Here is a 19954-nt window from a genome sequence, read left to right on the forward strand (position 1 = left end):
AATATGCTGCCTGCTTGTCCTGGGATAAAGCACAGTTACTTACCGTAACAGGTGTTATCCAGGGACAGCAGGAAGATATTCTCACATCCCATCCACCTCCCCGGGTTAGCTTCTTAGCTGGCTTATCTTAACTGAGCGACCGCACGCCCTACGTCGGACAGGAAGGCACTCGTGCATGCGCCGTTCAGGCTATCATGAACTTTCTAAAGACTTAAAGTGGCGATGCACTTTTAAAATAGTCTGTACCGGGGCTCCGTCGGTGACGTCACCCATTCGTGAGAATATCTGCCTGCTGTCCCTGGATAACACCTGTCATGGTAAGTAACTGTGCTTTGTTAGTCCCATAAAAAGGTATCACTTTATTTCCTTTATGGTTTTGTTTTATTTCTATATATTACCTTGAAAAGGAGGCTAATAAAGCCACCACACCATTCACTCAATTGCGTGATTAAAAGCATAGAGGAACATAATAATAAAAAAAGTCTAAGTCCCTTTTTGGCCTAAGGCTTTAAGCACCCAAAGTAGGCAGCAGGGAAATGTCCATTCTCAAAAAAAGATCCAAACTGTGGAGTTTTTTTCGAGAATGGCTTACCTGTACATTCAGGCTTTTAATCGCCCAGACCGCCACTACGTCTACCTTTAAGCCCTATTTAAAAAAAAAAGTTGCCCAAGTCCCAAATGCCCAAAACAAGACCTTTTATGGGTGGGAAGGACCAGTCCTTCGCCTACAAGAATGATTTTCTAACTGGTGTCTGTCATAAGTACCGGTTAGAGAATCTTTCCTGCCGGAACCTGCCACAAGCCCCCAAAATTATCACCGGCAGGAGAGATGCCTAATCTTTCCTGCCCACAACCACCCTGAAACCCAGTCCCTCCTGTCGGCTATCCCTGAACCTCCCCTCCCCAAATGATTGAGGCAGGAGAGATGCCTAGTCGCTCCTTCCAGACACCCCCAAACCCTCCCCCCGAATGATCGATGCAGGAGGAATGCCCAGTCTGTCCTGCCCAGCCCCCGCTGCGACCCCCGATAGTTCTCCAGCAGGAGAGATACCCAATCTCTCCTGTCAGACATCCCCCGAATGATCATGGCAGGAGGAATGCCCAGTCCCTCCTGCCCGACACCCGCTGTGACTTCTGATAATTCTCCAGCAGGAGAGATACTCAATTTCTCCTGCCAGACACCCCGTCCCCAAATGATCGCCAGTAGGAGAAATGCCCAGTCCCTCCAGCTGGACCCCCCTCCCCCAAAGGTAGCTCACTCAGACCCCCCAAGGCCACCCCCACCAAGACCCCCCCCAACCAGGGAGAACTGCTGGAGAACTATCAAGGTCGCAGCAGGTGCTGGGAAGTCATGGGGGTGGGGGTATCCAGCAGGAGAGATTGGTTATCTCTCCTGCTGGAGAACTATTGGGGGTTGCAGTGGGTGCCAGGAAGGAGGGACTTGGCATCCCTCCTGCCGCGATCGTTACAGGGGCAGGGGAATGAGTTGCCTGGGTCGCTGAGCTTATGGCAGCAGCCACGATTTGCTCAGTGGCCCGATCTGGAATTATACTTGTTTTGACTTGGTCTAAGTCAAAATGTATAAATTCCGTTCAGGCAATCTCGTCAAACTTTCGATTATGGCTGCCAGAGGACTAAGTCTAGGTTGGCCCACATCCCACCCACCTCCCACTCTTTGTCTTTTCACTTTGGGCATCCAGCGGCAGTGAAAAGGTCTAAGCTGCTTTTACATACGTCTAAAACCTGTTTTGATTATTGGTAGCTGGAGAACCTGTCTTTTTGATCGTCCAAGTGCCGATTTAGGCGGGTTTTTAGACGTACAGTACTCCCCCAAAATTTGCAGGGGTTCCGTTCCAGGAACTTCCGCGAATGTTGAAAAACCGCAAATATGGTTTTTAGCAGGGAAGACAGGAGAGGGCAACCGGAGCGTTGGCGAGTGAAGGAAATCACTCGCAGTATGCTCTGACCGCCTCTTCCTGCACTAATGTCGGGCCTCACCAATCAGGAGCTGCGTGTCAAAGTTTTCAGAGTCTACTTCCAAAATACAGCCCTAGTCTTAATAAAACATCATCTCCTGCTGCCATTGGACCAGTTTTGCAATAAGAGTGGGAGTTCTTAGCTCCATGGTGGGACTTTGAGAGATGACCCCTGAAAGTAAGAGTCTTCTGATGAATGAGGGAAGCATGATAGGTCTGTATCTCTAGTATAATCATGCTGCCTCAGGTCCTGCAATCCACTGGATTCCAAAAACTTTACTACCCTCTGTCTTAGAAGTATTTCCATTAATTTACTCATCAAAGAGGTCAGACTAACCAGCATGTAGTTCCCAAAATCCACTTTTCATGGAGAGGGAAGGTAGAGGAGAGGTGAAAAGAGGGAGGATAAAGAAAGACATTTGGAGTGACATAATTAAAAAACCTGTCTAAGTCCATTTTGGGCCTAAGGTGCTAGTTGTCCAAAGTAAGCAGCATCTAAAGTCCATTCTCGAAAAATACGCCCAAAATATATTTTTTTTCCGAGAATTGGCTACTTCTATGTCCAGCCATTTGATCGTCCAGACTGCTAAGTCGTCTATCTTTATACCACATTCTCCTCCAAAAAATCATCCAAGTCCAAAATGGCTAGAAAAAGACCTTGTGGACATGGGAGGGATCAGCAAAGTGATGGAATGGACACCCAAACATGGCATCAGAGTAGTGGGGCACCTTACATGGCACTGCTGTGAACTTCACAAAAAGGGTGCCACATAAACATCTCACCACAACTCCCTTGCAGGTCATGGTGAGCCCCCCCAAACCTACTATATCCACCTGTCTACCACCCCAATAGCCCTTATGGCTGCAGGTAGCACCCATATGGCAATACAGTAAGGTTTTGGTGGATTCAGGGCAGGATTAACCAATAGGCCAAGTAGGCACGTGCCTAGGGCCCGAAATGGTCAGGGGGGCCCAATGAAGGAGGGCATCAACATTGTTTTTTCCAAATGGTGATGGGCCCCTCCAGCATCGATCGGCAATGTGGGCCCCCCCCCCGATTGGCAACGCAGCCTCCCCGATCAACAACGTGGCTCCCCCCCCATCGACAGAAAGTAAGACAAGCAAGCAACTCGGGTAAGAAAGGCAACGGGAACTATAATTTTGCAAACGGTGCTGCTTGCCCGAAGCTTCCCTCTGAATCAGCTTCCTGTTTCCGCCTGGGCACATGGTGGGGTGGGGCGGAGCAGGGGGGCCCAGTGTGTGCCTATGGGCCCTCGACAAATTAATCCTGCCCTGGGTGGATTCACATTTTCCACCATGAATGCAGTAGTGGCTTATGGGCCAGGGTCCTCCTCTTCATGGTTCACTAACCCACTTCCCAGACTACTTAAGCCATCTCTGTGCAGCTCTACTAGGCTTTCCTATGCCAGGTGCTGATGTTCTGGAGACAGGTATGTACATTTTTATTTTGATTTGTATGGCTGTGTGTGTAGGGGGGGGGGCAGTGATCACTGGGTCTGTGTGTGGGGGGTCTGTAAATTGTCCTGGAAGTGGTTATCTGGTCACTTTTGATACCTTCTGGGCACATAGATCTGTTTTTAGATCGCCTAAGTCACAACTTATAAGTTCCATCTAGGCAGTCTCGTTAAACTTTTGATTATCAATGCAGAATGACTAAGTTTAGGTCGTTCCACATCCTCCCCACCTCCTGCCCTAACCACTCCTCGAAAAACACTCATTTTCACTCTGGGCACACAGCGGCAGTGAAAAGGCTTAAGCTGCTTTTAGATACATCTAAAACCCATTTTGATTATCGGTACTTGGATGACCTATCTTTTAGGTCATCCAAGTACTGATTTAGGTGGGTTTTTAAGATGTATTTCTGTTTCAATTATGAACCTCATAGGCTGTAGTAGTAGCATAGCCAAAGGGTGTTCTTGGTGGGCTCAGGCCCCCTCTAAAACGTCAGCCCCCCCTTTATGTTTGCTGGCAGGGATGTTGAAGCTCCCCGAGCCAAACAAATACAGTGCCACTGCTCCCCTCCTTCTGTTTCCTAAGGCAGAAGTTGGTGGTTCAGATACCATGCACAGCAAATTTCTCCTGACTTGGCCTTCAGGACTTCCTCCTATTCCTCCCTGGTGCTAGGGTCTCATAAGAACATTAAAAAAATACTGCCAAGGTATGTATTGAATCCTCCCTGAGCTTATGGGAAATCTTCCAGATTGGCTGTACTTAGAGTGGCAAATTATGTCCCCATTACGATTGTTTCATATGCTGTGTATCAAGTTACCTAGATATGTTAAGGACAATAGTATTTTATTTGATACTTGGAAAACATTGAAATTTATTAATAAATTAACAGATGTTCCAGTAGAGAAATCCACTTATCAATCCTTATGGCTAAACTCCAAGGTTCACATAGGCGGGTCTGTGATCTTCTGGAAGCATTGGATGCAGGCAGGCATTCAAACATTAGATGATTTTATATCTAATGGGAACCTCCTGTATTTTTCACGACTGCAACAATTATTCGGAATTTAAAAATCTCAAAATTATAGGTGGTTGCAGTTGAAGCAGGCCATTCAGAGTGGATTCCCTGATTGGCAGAATCTTAAAAAGCATTATAGCTTGCAGGTCCTATGCTTCCAGACAGATCTGCTGGGGCATCAGGCCACCCAGTGAATTCTTGAATAAGAAACCAAAAAATGGTCTTAGGGACATTTAGAGCATTGAGATAAAGCAGTATATTTCTGCATCTCGATGGCTACAAATTTGGACTTGGAGGATGAAACGTACAGCTTCAGCATCTATGAGACAAACATGGTTTTTTTTCTGTTACATAGATCTTTTTGGACCCCTGTTAGGTTACACAAGTTAGACAGTTCCAAATCTAATAGATGCTGGCACTGTCATTTAGACATTGGGACACAGAATCCTCTGTTGTTCTATTGTCCTTTGATACTCAGCTTCTGGAAGTCAATATGGGGACAGATTAACCTCATCCTGGAATCAACAATCCCTTTGACGTATGAGGCAATTATATGTGGAACATTGCTGCATATTAAGTCTCCCATCGCTACAAAGGCAGGCTCTTCTTGATTATGACAGGGTAGGTATGCAAATGATAACCCGCAATTGGAAGAATTGCGATCACCTCAACTTTCTGTTTTGGTGGGCCAGTTTATGTTTGGGGTACAAATACGAATGCGGATATGTTGGGGCATAGCAAGTTATTTAATTTGGTTTGGGGTCCGTTGACATCCTTTGTTAATTCAACATAGTTGTCTTTGTTTAAATTTTTTGTTTATTTCGATACATATCCAGGACGGCATGGGTGGGTGGGGGGAAATCTTTTTGGTTCATTTCTTGATTTAATTGTTGGATGGGAGGGGAGGGATTTTTATATTCTGCATTGCTATTAATGGAATTTAAATGCTTATTTTGTTATTAATATCTGTATAATTCATGGCACTTTGTATTAGCTTTGAAAATTAATAAAGATTTATATATTTAAAAAAAAAAATACTGGGTCAGACCATCTAGCCCACTTTCCTGTTTCCAACAATGGCCAAACGGTCACAGTACCTGGCAGAAACCCAAATAGTAACCACATTCCATGCTACTGATCCAGAATAGGGCTGGGCAACCAATGAACTTTGTTTCAAAAACACATTTTCCTGACTCTACCTGCATGAGCTAGCAAAACCACCCACCAGGCTGAGAATTTCAATCTCCTTGCTTAATGACTGCCCTGAAAATCCTTCCTCCCACCACCCAAGGCAGGTACATTTGTAGGAGTTGTCACAAAAATAAAATGATCAAATAACAAAAGTACCTTCTGGTGTGGAGCCATTTTCAGGCCAACCAAGAAGGGAATGACTTTGAGCCATGAAACTTACAAGTTATTCCACATATTCACCCCTAAGTTCAACAATTGGCACATCATGTCTTAAGTTTCTGTAATCCCTCCAAAAAATACTTTGGTGTCTGGTCATTGAAATACTGCTCTGTTGTTGCAATCACCTCAGAAATACTCAAAAATTTGTCACCCTTTTAAACTCTTTTTAAGGTTTGGAAACAGATAATAGTCAGATGGAGCAAGATCTGGTGAATAGGGTAGATGGCTTTTGCACTGAAACCCCAATTGTGTCAATAGATCCATCATTTTAAAAGCCTTATGAGCAGGTACATTGTCTTGCAAAACGAGAACTTTCAGTAGCTTCCCTCCTTTTTTTTCTTTCAATGCCTCCTTTAATTAGCATAGCAAGTTACAGTAGTATTCTGCATTAACTGTTTGGCCCCTTGGAAGATAGTCAGTCATTACAACACCTTCCTGATCCCAAAACACTGTGGCCATGACCTTTCCTGCTGACTTTTGGGTCTTGAATTTCCTTAGCTTTGGAGAACCTGAGTGCCGCCATTGCATGGACTGTTGTTTTGTCTCAGATTATAGTGGTGTAACCATGTTTCATCAACACTTAACTAGTCATTCCAAAAGGTTGGTACCAGTTCGCTGAAAATGTTACAGAATCAACTTGGAAGTGTCCACTCGATGTTGCTTCTTGTCAGCATTCAAACATTTGGGCACACACTTGGTTGACAGCTTCTGCATACCTAGCTGCTCGTGGATTATACACCCAACATATTCCTTGGATATATGAGAGTCTCAGTAATTGTTTTAGGCAATATTCGCCGATCTGCCAAACTCAGGTCATGGACATGGTCAACAATTTCAGGAGTTGACACCATTGGAGGCCTCCCAGACCTTGCTGCATCTTCGGTTTTGAAGTCTCCAAGCTGAAAGTTTGCACACCACTTCTTCACTGTGAAGTAAGATTGGCATTTTACACTCAATGCATGTTATCATAAATTAATGGATTTCCTTTGGAGTTTTCTTCTGCAGGAATAGGAACTTCATGACGGCTTAGAGTTCCACACTTGAAAATTCCACACTTTTTGTTGATATGGTTTAATCAATTATCTGAAACAATGACAAAACTTAGCATTACGATTCTGCAGATTGGCACTTTGCAAAATAAAACAAGCTTCTTTATTCTTTGATATATCGTTTATCGAACAGGTACCTAAACGGTTTCCAATAAAAAAATATTAATTAAAAGAAAATGATAAAATTATTAAAAGGGGAGTGTATTACAAAGGTAAACTAGCTGATTTAGCGTGTGCTAAATGCTAATGCATCCATTATATTCTATGGACGCGTTAGCATTTTGTGCGCCTTAGTAAAAGAGGTGGTTACTGACATACTGGAACAAATAAGAGGGGATCAGGTAAGTTGAGAAGTACATCGAGATAAAAATAAAACCATATAAGGGAGGGAAGAGGTAGAATAGAAACAATATGGCAGGGTTCGCTTTGAAAGAAGCGTTTTTATTTAATATTAACAAGTCCATAGATAAACTATTTTCAGCTAAAGTAGCAAACTAACGTTCAGAATTTAGGAACTTGGTTAGGCTGAGAACCTTTCAGCACCCCCTCGTATGAGCCTTGCGATCTGCAAGGCTGGGATGCAAAAGTAACAGTTGGTTTAGGGCTGGAGTAGGCAATTCCGGTCCTTGAGAGCCAGAGCCAGGTCAGGTTTTCAGGATATTCACAATTTCAAATATTTCAAACATGTCCACTCCTGCATATAAGTCTCAAATTTCTAACTGTATATTGTATTTTGCTACCTTTTTAAAGATTCTGCATGCTGTATTTCTCTTATCTCTGCATATTATAACTCGCTGACTGTCCAGCTCTCTTCAATGTAAACCGCCTAGAAGTCTCACGACTATGGCGGTATAGAAGAATAAAGTTGTTATTATTATTAAATATGCATGAAATAATTTTCATCTCAAGGAGGCAGTGCATGCAAACCTGACCTGGTTCCCGAGAACTGGAATTGCCTACCCCTGGTTTAGGGTACCAAATCCTTAAGACGACCCTCGGTTTGGCCGGCCTCAGCAATGAGTTTTAGACACATATGACTCTTGAGTCACCTCTAGCGTTGACAGGATGTCCTCGTTTCAGTTTTATTTGCTGTGTTAAAAGAAAAAGAATACTCTGATTCCAATTCACTAGATATTTAATGGTAAGTCAATAATTTGTGTGTGTGTGTAGGTATTGACAAGAGCAACAACAACTCCTTTGGTTAACACAACTTAACACAGCAGCGCCTGCGCAGATAACCCTGCCGTTCAGGTAAGGGAGTGACGGTATCCACGCGCCACTCCCATCAGTTTACTCGGGCTTGTTCTTCTGATCTAAGCGGTGAATCCACACTGGAAGAAGGCGACAAATTGCGCATGTGCGGTATTAGCATACGGGGGCACACCACGCACTGAGGTTCGAGCGTTGGGGGTGCGGCTGCACTGTGGTCTTACGCGCTCGGGAGGCGGTGGAGACCGCGACTGGTGAGTGCTTCGGCGTCCACTGTAGGTGTGAAGTGCTGTCTTGAAGCGAGGCGGTGCTTAGTGTTTAAAATAGCGCAGCTGTTGTTAGGCCTAGTGACCCACTTTCCTGCTAGGCCTACTGACCCACTTTCTTACTGTCCCTCTTACTGGCAGTGGCTGCGCTCTCAATTCCTGCTTAGCCGGGCACGAGGCATCAGGGAAGGCGAGAAGGAGGATGGTTGCCACTTGGCATATAGGGGGCTCGTTTGCCTAGCTGTCCCAAAGAGCTCCAGCCTGGATCTCTCTGGGAGACAGCACCCCACCCCCTCTTATTCGTCCACCTCTCCATTGCTGGCTGTGGTGTGAGGTGCTTGTGTGAAGTTCTCTCTCACGGCGCTCTTTGAGGACTTCGGAGGGTTGAGAGACTTGCGTATGTGTGTGCTTTTCAGTGATGTGTTTTTGATACTTCATATTTGCAAATGCTTGTGATTATAATTAATACCTGTAGAAGAGTTGTGTTTTTTGATACAAGTATTTGCAAATGCTTGTGATTTTAATTAATACAAGTAGGAAGTATGGTTAATAATTGAGATGTTAACTGCTGCTGTGATCTGCAAATCCATGCGAATGTGTTTAATATTGTATACATTATACAAGGAATTTGAACTTCAATCTTGAAGAATTTTTGGTTGGTATGTATGTTTATAATTTGGTTTAGTGTTTTGTTGTGCTGCTATGAATGTCATGAGAGTAATTGGGCCCCATATATGATTACAACAAAATAATATGCATGTTCTTTTTTTATATATATTTATTTATCATTTTAATACATCCCATTTACAAAAATGTTAAAGGCAATACAAAAGTATAAGCTCACTTAGTTAAAAACTAAGGCCCAAAAAGTAAACAATGAAAGAAAAAACCATCTAATACAGTCCACAATCTAAGGAGAGGAGACAAAATGAATAAAGCCCCTTGGGAAAGGGGACGTATACCAAAGAAAATAAAAGATTAGGAAATAGAGCAGTATTGTGATATTATCCTTTCCATAACTTAATACCGCATAAGTAACCTGTTTCAATCAGGCTGTGTAGAGATTCCTTTACCTTCCAGGAAAATACCTAATTGGGCAAGTTCAAAGAAAATTTACTCCCTTAATAGGAGACAAAACATTTACAGGGAAACCTTAACTGGAACACTGCCCACAGAGCAATCACCTTTGATCGATAAGTCAAAAATTCTTTCCTCCTGGATTGTGACCACTTTGAGATATCTGGAAATATATATACCCTTTCACCTAAATAGGTGATCTGTTTTAAATTAAAATACAATTTCAAACAGCATTTCTTTATCTTGTAAGAATACCAATGAGACCAATAATGTTGCCCGCCCCTGAGTTTCAATATCAGAAGATTGCAAAATAGCAGAAACATCCAACTATGTATTTTCAACTACTAAAGTTTTTTCCTTTTGCATTTGTTTTAAATAATACATTTTTTGTATCGGGGGAAGATTTGCTTCTGGAACATTTAAGACAGACAACATGAAATTCTTAAACAGTTCTTGAGGTGGCATAAACTTAGCAACCAGAAAGTTAAGAATCCTCAAATTCAGATTTTTCTGTTGGTTTTCTAAGTTTTCAATCTTCTTCAAGATCATCAATTTATCTGTCATTTGTTCAGTAAGTAAATTATTGGTCTCAATTGTTACTTTCTCTAAATTTTTTAAGTCCACTTGATGTTGTTGAACAGAAGTCTCTAAGGAACTTATCCTGGAGGTAGAATTCAAAGTAATAGAAACAAAGTTAGTGCATACCGAGTGTAGGTTCTCAATCGCAGTCCAAATAGAATCCAGAGTTACTGCCTGGGGTCTCGCCAACGGACTGAGGGAGGAGATAACAGCCAGATTTTTAGAGGCCTCTACTCCAAGAGACAAACTCTGGGCTCCTGCAACCTCACCACCGCTGGCTGCCAAAGGTTCCACACTCCCTGAACGCTGCACCTCCAACACCGGAGTCAGCGTAGTTGTAATCGCTTCCGGGTCCATCGCAGCTAGAGAATGCGCCTCACTCCATACGCTGGGGGAGCCCTCCTGCGTGTTCCACTCCGCTGACGTTTCTCCGGGCTTGGGAGGGGCATGCGGTCCTCACGGGCTCAACGAGAGTAACATCTCGCCGTCTAAGCTGTGAGTTTCCCAACTCACAGCAGCAGAAGCGCCTGAAATGGAAGGTTGGACTGTGCTGTAATCACAGTCTGCCTCAGCGTCGAGGATCCTGAGGTAGGTGGAGGGACACCCCTCTGTTTCCCCCTTCTCTTAGGCATAGCAAAAGATTATTCCAGTAGTTTGAAGGAAAAAACCATCTTCGAGATGGGAGTGCTTCTCTCAGTGTCCCCTCTCTCACATGCATGTTCTTAACCATGGATCTATATTTTGTACTATAAACACAGTGTGACCTGCTGGACTTCCTGTAGTTTCAGGGCAGTGGAGAGTCTAGCACTATAGATAGCTGATTTGCTGTATGACATTTTATTCCAGGACAAGCAGGCATCCATGGAGCCCAGTTCGGACAGTACAAAAGTGTACTCTCCCTTTAACTTCAAAGAAGTTTCAACACTACCCGTATGGCGCATGCATGAGTGCCTTCCCACCTGACATAGGCTTGCGGGACCATCAGTTTTTAATTTTCCATGGAGCTAAGAAGATGTGTGTCGGGAGTCTCTCCAATTGCACATTTTTTTTTTCCTTTTTTGTGCCTTTCCGTATCGATTTTTAAAATTAATATTATTTTCTTTGATAATTCTTTATTTTCTCAGAGTTTTGTTTGAAGTTTTTACTTTTTCATTTTTGGGCCTTCAGTCTTCTTTCAGCTGGTTTGCCGGCAGGCAGCATTGACTATTTTTCGGTCATGAATGTACTCGACCATCGGAAGAAAACTTGTTTTCCTTCAATCTCGCGTTGGTGTTTTTTTTCCTCTATGTCAGTGCTTTCTATCAGCTTCAAGAGAAGTTCTCGGTGCACTAGGGCATATCAGTCACTGATCCACACAACTGGTGTCTTTAGCGCCTTGGTCCTGAGCAGCGGGTAGAATCTTACCAACTCTTGCCAAAGTCAGCTGCCTTGGTACTGATGCTGACCCCATCAGGAAAACAGACTAAGAAGGATTCCCATGCCTCACCTTGCCAAACAATGCAGGCATCTATAGCATCAAGTAAGTTGATGCATGCCAAATGACGTTGACAGCAGTGTCATATCTGAGGTGTGCTCCAAAATCAAGCTCATCAACGCTTCGACACCCTGTACCATCCATGGTACCACATCCTACCAATTAGGATAAACTGTGAGAGCTACTTCAGGAACTAACATCGATGCTTGTGTAGCGCTGGGTTAGCACATGCTAATCTTTAGCGTGCGCTAAAAATGCTAGCACAGCTTAGTAAAAGGAGCCCTTAAATTTCTGCCAGAAGTTGATTTTTATTTAAAGTATTACAGTATTTCTTTGATATTTTTTTGTTGTTGTTGTTGTTGCTAGTTGCTTGAGTTCCAGTTAGCAGAGAGTCTACTGTATTTGGAACACTCTATTTCCCATTTAAATTACTATACAAGATCATAACAGCACTATTTGCAATCGCAATACACAAACAAAAAAGAATGCAAAAAGTACCTCCTCCTCTTCCCACCCCCCTTGTCAGAAGTATTTGGTCAAGTTAGTCAAATAAACCAATTTCAGAGTTTTCATAAAGCCAACTGCTGCACTGACTCCTCCAGGTCCAGCCCATACATAGCTCTATGAGGGCTCGCGTGGTACTGCATCTCAGTCTCCACCTTGACACAAATTCAAGTCCCATCATTTAAGCACGTCCTCATCGACATCAGACCGATAACAAGAGAGACTAAGGCGTCCATTTCGACACTATTATCGGCACCATTGCTACCACACTACATTGCATCGTGTGGAACTGTTTTATATCTCCAGTTTTACAACAGAAGGACTCTAATCTATCCCTTCAGAATTTCTCTTGCCCACAATATTCTGCACTGGAGGCCTATGGACTTTTGTCAGATACATCTTCTCCACCTACATGTGGATCACTTCTGGAGAGCCTTTCCCTTGCCATATTCATACGGCAAATGGATCAAGCTCTTTCTGTGCATATGGAATCTGAACGGGAACCAAGAGCTGCATCTTCAGATGCACTTGACTTTGAGCTCAAGGGAATGTTTAAAACTCCCAATCCATGACCCCATAAGGTCTTCATGTTGAAAAACTAGGAGATTCCCCTGCATCAGTGGCTCCATCCAAATTGTATTCCCTTTACAGGATGCAGTTATGTTCTAGATTTAATAGGCCACAATTGCAACATCAATCTCGTCTGGTTGAATCTGTTTTGACGAGGTCATCCAGATCTAGATCATATACCACTGCACCTCCAAGTACGAGAAGTCATACTTTGGTTAAATTTGGTCGTAAGCGCTTTCAAAATATGATGCTTACTAGCTGCATCCTCAAGTATGCACTTTAAGCACTCAAGTATTCCATTTTAAGCACTTAGTTCAACACCTGTCTCATTTTGAACAATTTATTACTGTAGACCGGCTTCCTGACTTTCAGCAAACTTTGCATGATCTCCTTGACAGTAGGACATTCATGTCAAGATCAATCTTTGCTTTTGATGTATCTTCCAGAGCATCAGCCTTGTCCATTGCAATGAGACGGCAAGCATGACTTCATAAATAAAGCTTGGAACTCGCCATCCAGGATCGCCTTGTGAATTCTCCTTGCATGGGAGACAAAGTTTTTAGTGATCACATTGAAAAATTTATGCAGATGATCACCAGACAAGGATGCTGTATGACCTTTCCCTCAGCCTCTAAGTCGCATGATCCTAAACAGTCGACCACATTGTTTAAAAGGCGTTATACTATGCCATCAGTGTCATCCATAACTCTGGCTCCAAAGCACTCTAGAAGCCAACGTTCTCCAACATCTCGATTCCTTTTTGATAAAAGTTCATTCTACTTCTTGGCATCCTACACTGCCTAATCAATATCTTACAATCTCCATCCACATTCACTGGAGGTTCGCTTGCCCTATACTACTAATGCTCATCAGCTTGACTAGGGTAAACTAAAGATATACTCTTATCTTTATCAGAACTCCATTCAAACAAGGAGAGTTCTTATCAATTTCTGATATTGACACTGTTGAGGGGTTCCATTCAAATATCGAGCCAGGTAAAAGGTCATCCGCTAATCCTGGACCTTAGTACTCTGCATAGGCCTACTCACCTTCTAAATAGAGCACTACTTTTTAGCTCAGTATTCAGTTGTGCCTCCACCACTCCACTCTTACAGATTTAATTTGCTCCTCTACTTGAAATTCTGGTTGATAAAACATTGCTACCTCCAGCAATCAAATTACCACTGAACCACCAATGTTTCTATTACTTCCTTATCAAGAGTCTGCCATAGTTTTGCCATTCCACCCTACTCCACATCCCATCGAGGATCATCTCGCGCATTATTAACATTATTGGACACTAATCACCACCACCAACTGGGCCTTGCAGGTCTTCAACGAAGGCTGTACTTCATCTTCGTAAGATGCCTTTGAGAATATATTCTTTCAGTTCTCAGCAGACCTCCCTTCTTCAACAAGAACTCTTGGACTTTTTGCAACTGATTTCCATCGACCAGTACCTCCGCAGCAGAGGGGCCAAAGATTCTACTCCAAGTATTTCATATAACAAAAGTTTCCCATACTATTCCTTGGCACTTTTTCTCTCCAATTAGAGGAGAATAACTGGTTTTCCTTTCTGAATCTCAAGGCAGACTACATGCATACCCCTATTCTTCCGGCTCGCAGGAAATACCTCTGCTTCCAGATAGGAACACATCATCTCTCAGTACAAGGAGGAGACCATTCTCCTCTTGTCAAGAGGTGATGCATGTGTATTCTTAGAAGCTAGTAGAGCAACGGAATACTCTTAACAGTCATTTTCTCTGCCTCAAGAGTGATGTCTTCCTTCATCTCCTTTATGTTAAATCTAATTTTTCTTGGGGCTCTCCACGCTTAAGTCTCTTCCTCTCTGCCAGCAATTGCAATCTTATGCAATTATGTTCCAGTCTGAACTCTCCTCATCCTTTGGATTCCATTGAATTTCTTCTGGCCTGGCCAGGTTTCCAAGTTTTATTTAAAATTTGATATACCGCTTAAAAGTTGCCTAAGTGGTGTACAAAATCACAACCCAGCTCCAACCTGCATTCCCCTGCGTCTCTGTAATATGGAACTTCTTATTCACATTTCAGCATGATTAAAACCACCATGATTCTCATGTCTTCATGGTAACTGAGGCATCCCTCATTACCTTTATTACTTCAGTTCTTGTCATAGAGCCCTTTCCTCTTCAAACCTTTCAATCATTATCTGGACTCATAGTGAATGATCCCTTCTGGACATGTAGGCAAAGTGTGGTGTGGCGTGCTGAGTTTACACTTAGGGCTCTTTTTACCAAGCTGTACTAGCGGTTTTAGCGCGTGCTACACGCTAATGCCTCCATAGAGCTGGTGTTAGTATTTTTTGTGTAGCGCTAGGTTAGCATGCGCTAATCTTTAGCGTGCGCTAAAAACGCTAGCACAGCTTAGTAAAAGGAGCCCTTAAATTTCTGCCAGAAGTTGATTTTTATTTAAAGTATTACAGTATTTCTTTGATATTTTTTTTTGTTGTTGTTGTTGTTGCTGGTTGCTTGAGTTCCAGTTAGCAGAGAGTCTACTGTATTTGGAACACTCTATTTCCCATTTAAATTACTATACAAGATCATAACAGCACTACTTGCAATCGCATTACACAAACAAAAAAGAATGCAAAAAGTAGCTCCCCCTCTTCCCCCCCCTTGACAGAAGTATTTGGTAAAGTTAGTCAGTCAAATAAACCACTGTCAGAGTTTTCATAAAGTCAGATTGCCTTTGCACTAATAGGAGGCAAAATAAAATTAGATATTTAGAGGTATTGAAGGGACCAAACAGAAACCCCCAGCCTTACTAGGATAAGAATAAATTTCTTACCAAGTGGTAAACCAGTATCTCTGGGCAACCCAAAACAGTCCAAGGTCTCTAGATTTTCATCCACATATAACCAGTCATCATAACAATATGTGAAAGTGTGTTGTTATTTTATCAGTGCTGAGAGACAGCAATTTAGCAAACAAATTCTCTGTCTGAGAAACAAAGCTTTACAGCATTTGGTAAATAATGTTAAAAAGCCCTCTGATTTCCATAAATACACCCAGGAAAATTAGTGGATACATATGATGCTGATCAGTACATAACACTTGCTAATCTTATAAACTTCCCATCACAAATGATATCCTCTTGCATTATTTTGTAACCTGTCTAGGGATAGAGCGGGTTATAATTTTTAAAATAAATATTATGGGAGAGAGTAAACCTTCTGTCCTCTAGGTTGGAAGGCATTTACTGTGCTACTAAAGAAATGCTGATCATCACCCAGAGTATGCCCCAGTGTTTGTGAAGCTGATGAATCAAAGCAACCAAGACGTCCTGATGCTGCTGCTGATGGACAGAAAAGGGAGATCAAAAGCTGTAAAGATATTCTTAACATAGGAACATGGAACGTATGAAGCATGAATCAAGAAAAAATGGAAATTGTTAAAGATCAGATGGAAAAACCCAAAATTGATTTGATAGGGATCAGTGAACTCAAATGGACAGGACCATTTTCAATCAAACAATAATTGAATCTTGGTGAAAGATGAGGAGGCTAGAGTTATCTTATAAGGAAAAGAGATACAGTGGTGCCTCGCATAACGGACGCCTCGCACAGCGAACGCTGCGCACAACGAACTTTATGTCTTGATCCGTACAACGAACTTCGTTTCACACAACGAAGTCGCCCGAGCTGCATCCTTCCGCGCAGGCACTGCGCTTAACTGCCCTCTCTCCGCCTGGTTCCCTCTTGCCCCCCCGACTCCCCGACACGATCGGGGCAAGAGGGAGCTCAAGCCCTCTTGCCCCCCCCCCCGCCCCCCCGACACGATCGGGGCAAGAGGGAGCTCAAGCCCTCTTGCCCCCCCCGACTCCCCGACACGATCGGGGCAAGAGGGAGCTCAAGCCCTCTTGCCCCCCCGACTCCCCGACACGATCGGGGCAAAAGGGAGCTCAAGCCCTCTTGCCCCCCCGACTCCCCGACACGATCGGGGCAAAAGGAAGCCCAAGCCCTCTTGCCCCGCCGATTCCCCAACTCCCCGACAATATCGGGCCAGGAGTGAGCCCAAGTCCTCCTGGCCACGGCGACCCCCTAACCCCACCCTGCACTACATTACGGGCAGGAGGGATCCCAGGCCCTCCTGCCCTTGACGCAAACCCCCCCTCCCCCCAACGACCGCCCCCCCCCCAAGAACCTCCGACCGCCCCCCCAGCCGACCCGCGACCCCCCTGGCCGACCCCCACGACACCCCCAACCCCCTTCCCCGTACCTTTCTGTAGTTGGCCGGACAGACGGGAGCCAAACCCGCCTGTCCGGCAGGCAGCCATCGACGGAATGAGGCCGGATTGGCCCATCCGTCCCAAAGCTCCGCCTACTGGTGGGGCCTAAGGCGCCTGGGCCAATCAGAATAGGCCCGGGAGCCTTAGGTCCCTCCTGGGGGCGGGGCCTGAGGCACATGGGCCCAACCCGACCATGTGCCTCAGGCCCTGCCCCCAGGAGGGACCTAAGGCTCCCGGGCCTATTCTGATTGGCCCAGGCGCCTTAGGCCCCACCAGTAGGCGGAGCTTTGGGACGGATGGGCCAATCCGGCCTCATTCCGTCGATGGCTGCCTGCCGGACAGGCGGGTTTGGCTCCCGTCTGTCCGGCCAACTACAGAAAGGTACGGGGAAGGGGGTTGGGGGTGTCGTGGGGGTCGGCCAGGGGGGTCGCGGGTCGGCTGGGGGGGCGGTCGGAGGTTCTTGGGGGGGGGCGGTCGTTGGGGGGAGGGGGGGGTTTGCGTCGAGGGCAGGAGGGCCTGGGATCCCTCCTGCCCGTAATGTAGTGCAGGGTGGGGTTAGGGGGTCGCCGTGGCCAGGAGGACTTGGGCTCCCTCCTGGCCCGGTATTGTCGGGGAGTTGGGGAATCGGCGGGGCAAGAGGGCTTGGGCTCCCTTTTGCCCCGATCGTGTCGGGGAGTCGGGGGGGCAAGAGGGCTTGAGCTCCCTTTTGCCCCGATCGTGTCGGGGAGTCGGGGGGGCAAGAGGGCTTGAGCTCCCTCTTGCCCCGATCGTGTCGGGGAGTCGGGGGGGCAAGAGGGCTTGAGCTCCCTCTTGCCCCGATCGTGTCAGGGAGTCGGGGGGGCAAGAGGGCTTGAGCTCCCTCTTGCCCCGATCGTGTCGGGGGTGCCAGGGACTACACGGAGTCACCCACCGTACCACCCGATTCGGGTAAGCGCAGGTATCGGTGGGTGGCTTATTTGCGGGGGGGTGCCTTATTTTACATTTTTTTCTAAAAAGGGGGGGCTGTCTTATTTGATGGCCCTGCCTTATCATCGGGGAAACACGGTAGAAAAAAAAAAAAAAAAGAACAGTTAAGTCCCAGTTTTTGCCGCTGAGACTCTGCCCTCTCACTGTAAAATTAGACTCTACTTAGTCTGTCTTTAAATTTAAAAAATGTGTGTTGTTTTAAAAAACAATTATGTTTTTAGATGTATCTAAATAAAAATAATAACCAAAAATTTATCTTTTTTTATGTCATCTTAGCATATTTTATGTTACAGAACGAATTATTTTTTTTAACATGTATTGTTATGGGAAAACGCGTTTCACACAACGAACGTTTCACATAACAAACTTGCTCCTGGAACGGATTAAGTTCGTTGTGTGAGGCACCACTTGTCTTAACTGTCTTCCGGAAGCAGAAGTATGAGGTGATCTGTCGTAAAGATGTAGGGAGTTTATTCCAAATTTGTAGAGCTTGAAATTCAAAAGTGGACTCGAGCATCTTTTTTTGGTGAACTTGTTGAGGGGAAGGGAAAGGAATCTTGAGGAAGTTGAGGAAGGAATGCATGAACTTGATGTTTGTGGTGAACTCGTGGGAGTTTTCGCCATATACGGCTTTGTTGATCATGCAGATCATCTTGAACTGAATTCTTTTCTTTATTGGTAGCCAGTGTAGTTCTTTTAGGAGTGGAGTTGCTTTTTCCATTTTGTTTTCTGTCAGTATCAGACTGGCTGCAGTATTCTGGAGTGTCTATAGTTTAGTTTTTTAAAATTCTTTTTCTGTAATACCATTGTATAGTTGCGGTATTCTAGGTAAGGTAGTAGTATTGCTTGACTGGTCGTCCTGAAGTTGTTTTCTGTTAGGACTGACCAAGTTTCCAAGTTTATTATGTATTTGATTAATCGCTTATATTGACTTCTAAGCGATGAACAAAAGATAAAAATATTGGGTTACAATAATCAAAGGGAAACAAATTATATAAATATGACTGACGAGACAAAATTAATTGATACAGAAGGAAGGGGTAGGTGCATTATCTGTTCTTTATAGGTTAAGAGTCTAGAATGACACCCAGCACTTTGGTGGTTCTTTCTATTTGTAGTTTCTTTCCTGAAGTTAGTTCAATTTCTGTACAAGGCAGTGAGTTGAAGTTGCCAAACCAGAGAATTTTGGTATTGGACTTGTTTAGTTTGAGGTAGTTTTTTTTGTGTCCAGCCAGACTTAGGTAGTCTATTGTGTTTTTTATGTGCTGTATTGTGTTGTATTTCTGGCATCGCAAAGAAGCTTTGCAAATTTTTTTTTTCACCCTTCCATATCTCATACAATCTATTTTTCAGAAATTGGGCGAACCATTGTAGTACTTTTCATTTAGCTTCCAGTTCATTTAGGTTCATTAGTAGAAGTGAGTGGTCTACTTCATTGAATGTTGCCGAAATGTTGAATTGGAGTAGTATTGTCTGGATACCTTTACTTAGGTTAAGTTTTACCTTAGAGGTAAGTTCAGTAATAGTGATTCAGTGCTGTGCATGGGCCTGAAGCCATGTTGTAAGGTGTGTTTGCCATTCATTTTATTCTAATATTGGGTAAGATGTGTGTTGATGCAGAAGTCTAGTAGCTTTGCAGGCCATGGGATGCCTGCTACCAGTCTAAAGTTCTCTACTTTTTTGTTAAGTTTTTAATCCTAATGCTTTAGGTGTTGGGATTAGGGTAACTTTGGATATCGCTGTTGAGTAATTTGCCTTGGGTCAGGCACTTGTTTATAAGCACTGTCAACTATCGCAAGAACTCTGCTGTGGTGTGTTCCAGTAGTTGTGCTGGGCAGATGTCTAGATGACAGTGTTTTTGGGAAAGTCTTTTTATCCAGGTTTTAATTTCTTTGATGGAATGTCGTCAATATTGGCATCCACTGGATGTACTTGAGCTGTGAGTATATTCTAGAATTTTTCTGCTGATATATTTCTGCATTTTTGATATCTTTAGTCTATCTTTGATTACTGGTCTTGGGTAGCTTGAGGAAGAAATTTAGTATGTGATGGTCTAATCATGGGATAGGTTTCCAGTTGGTAGTATGTTCCACTAAGGGAATTGGTAGGTTATCAGATATG

The 19954-nt window shown here is 44.0% G+C and overlaps 1 protein-coding gene across 9 annotated transcripts in view; it reads left to right on the plus strand.

Annotated features, from left to right (window-relative positions):
• The first annotated feature begins 8194 nt into the window (after positions 1-8194).
• The window catches only part of CLOCK (clock circadian regulator), a 265133-nt gene continuing 253373 nt past the window's right edge, over positions 8195-19954 (plus strand). For 7 of the 9 annotated variants that reach the window (XM_033945122.1, XM_033945187.1, XM_033945213.1 and 4 more), the window contains exon 1: positions 8195-8386. The gene's annotated coding sequence lies outside the window, so the exon portion shown is untranslated. Of the gene's footprint in view, positions 8387-8534; positions 8796-19954 lie in introns of those variants that run through there. The other 2 variants (XM_033945148.1, XM_033945169.1) reach the window with 1 other exon arrangement.

The sequence above is a fragment of the Geotrypetes seraphini genome, chromosome 1 (assembly GCF_902459505.1).
Source record: "Geotrypetes seraphini chromosome 1, aGeoSer1.1, whole genome shotgun sequence".
Taxonomy (NCBI): Eukaryota; Metazoa; Chordata; class Amphibia; order Gymnophiona; family Dermophiidae; genus Geotrypetes; species Geotrypetes seraphini.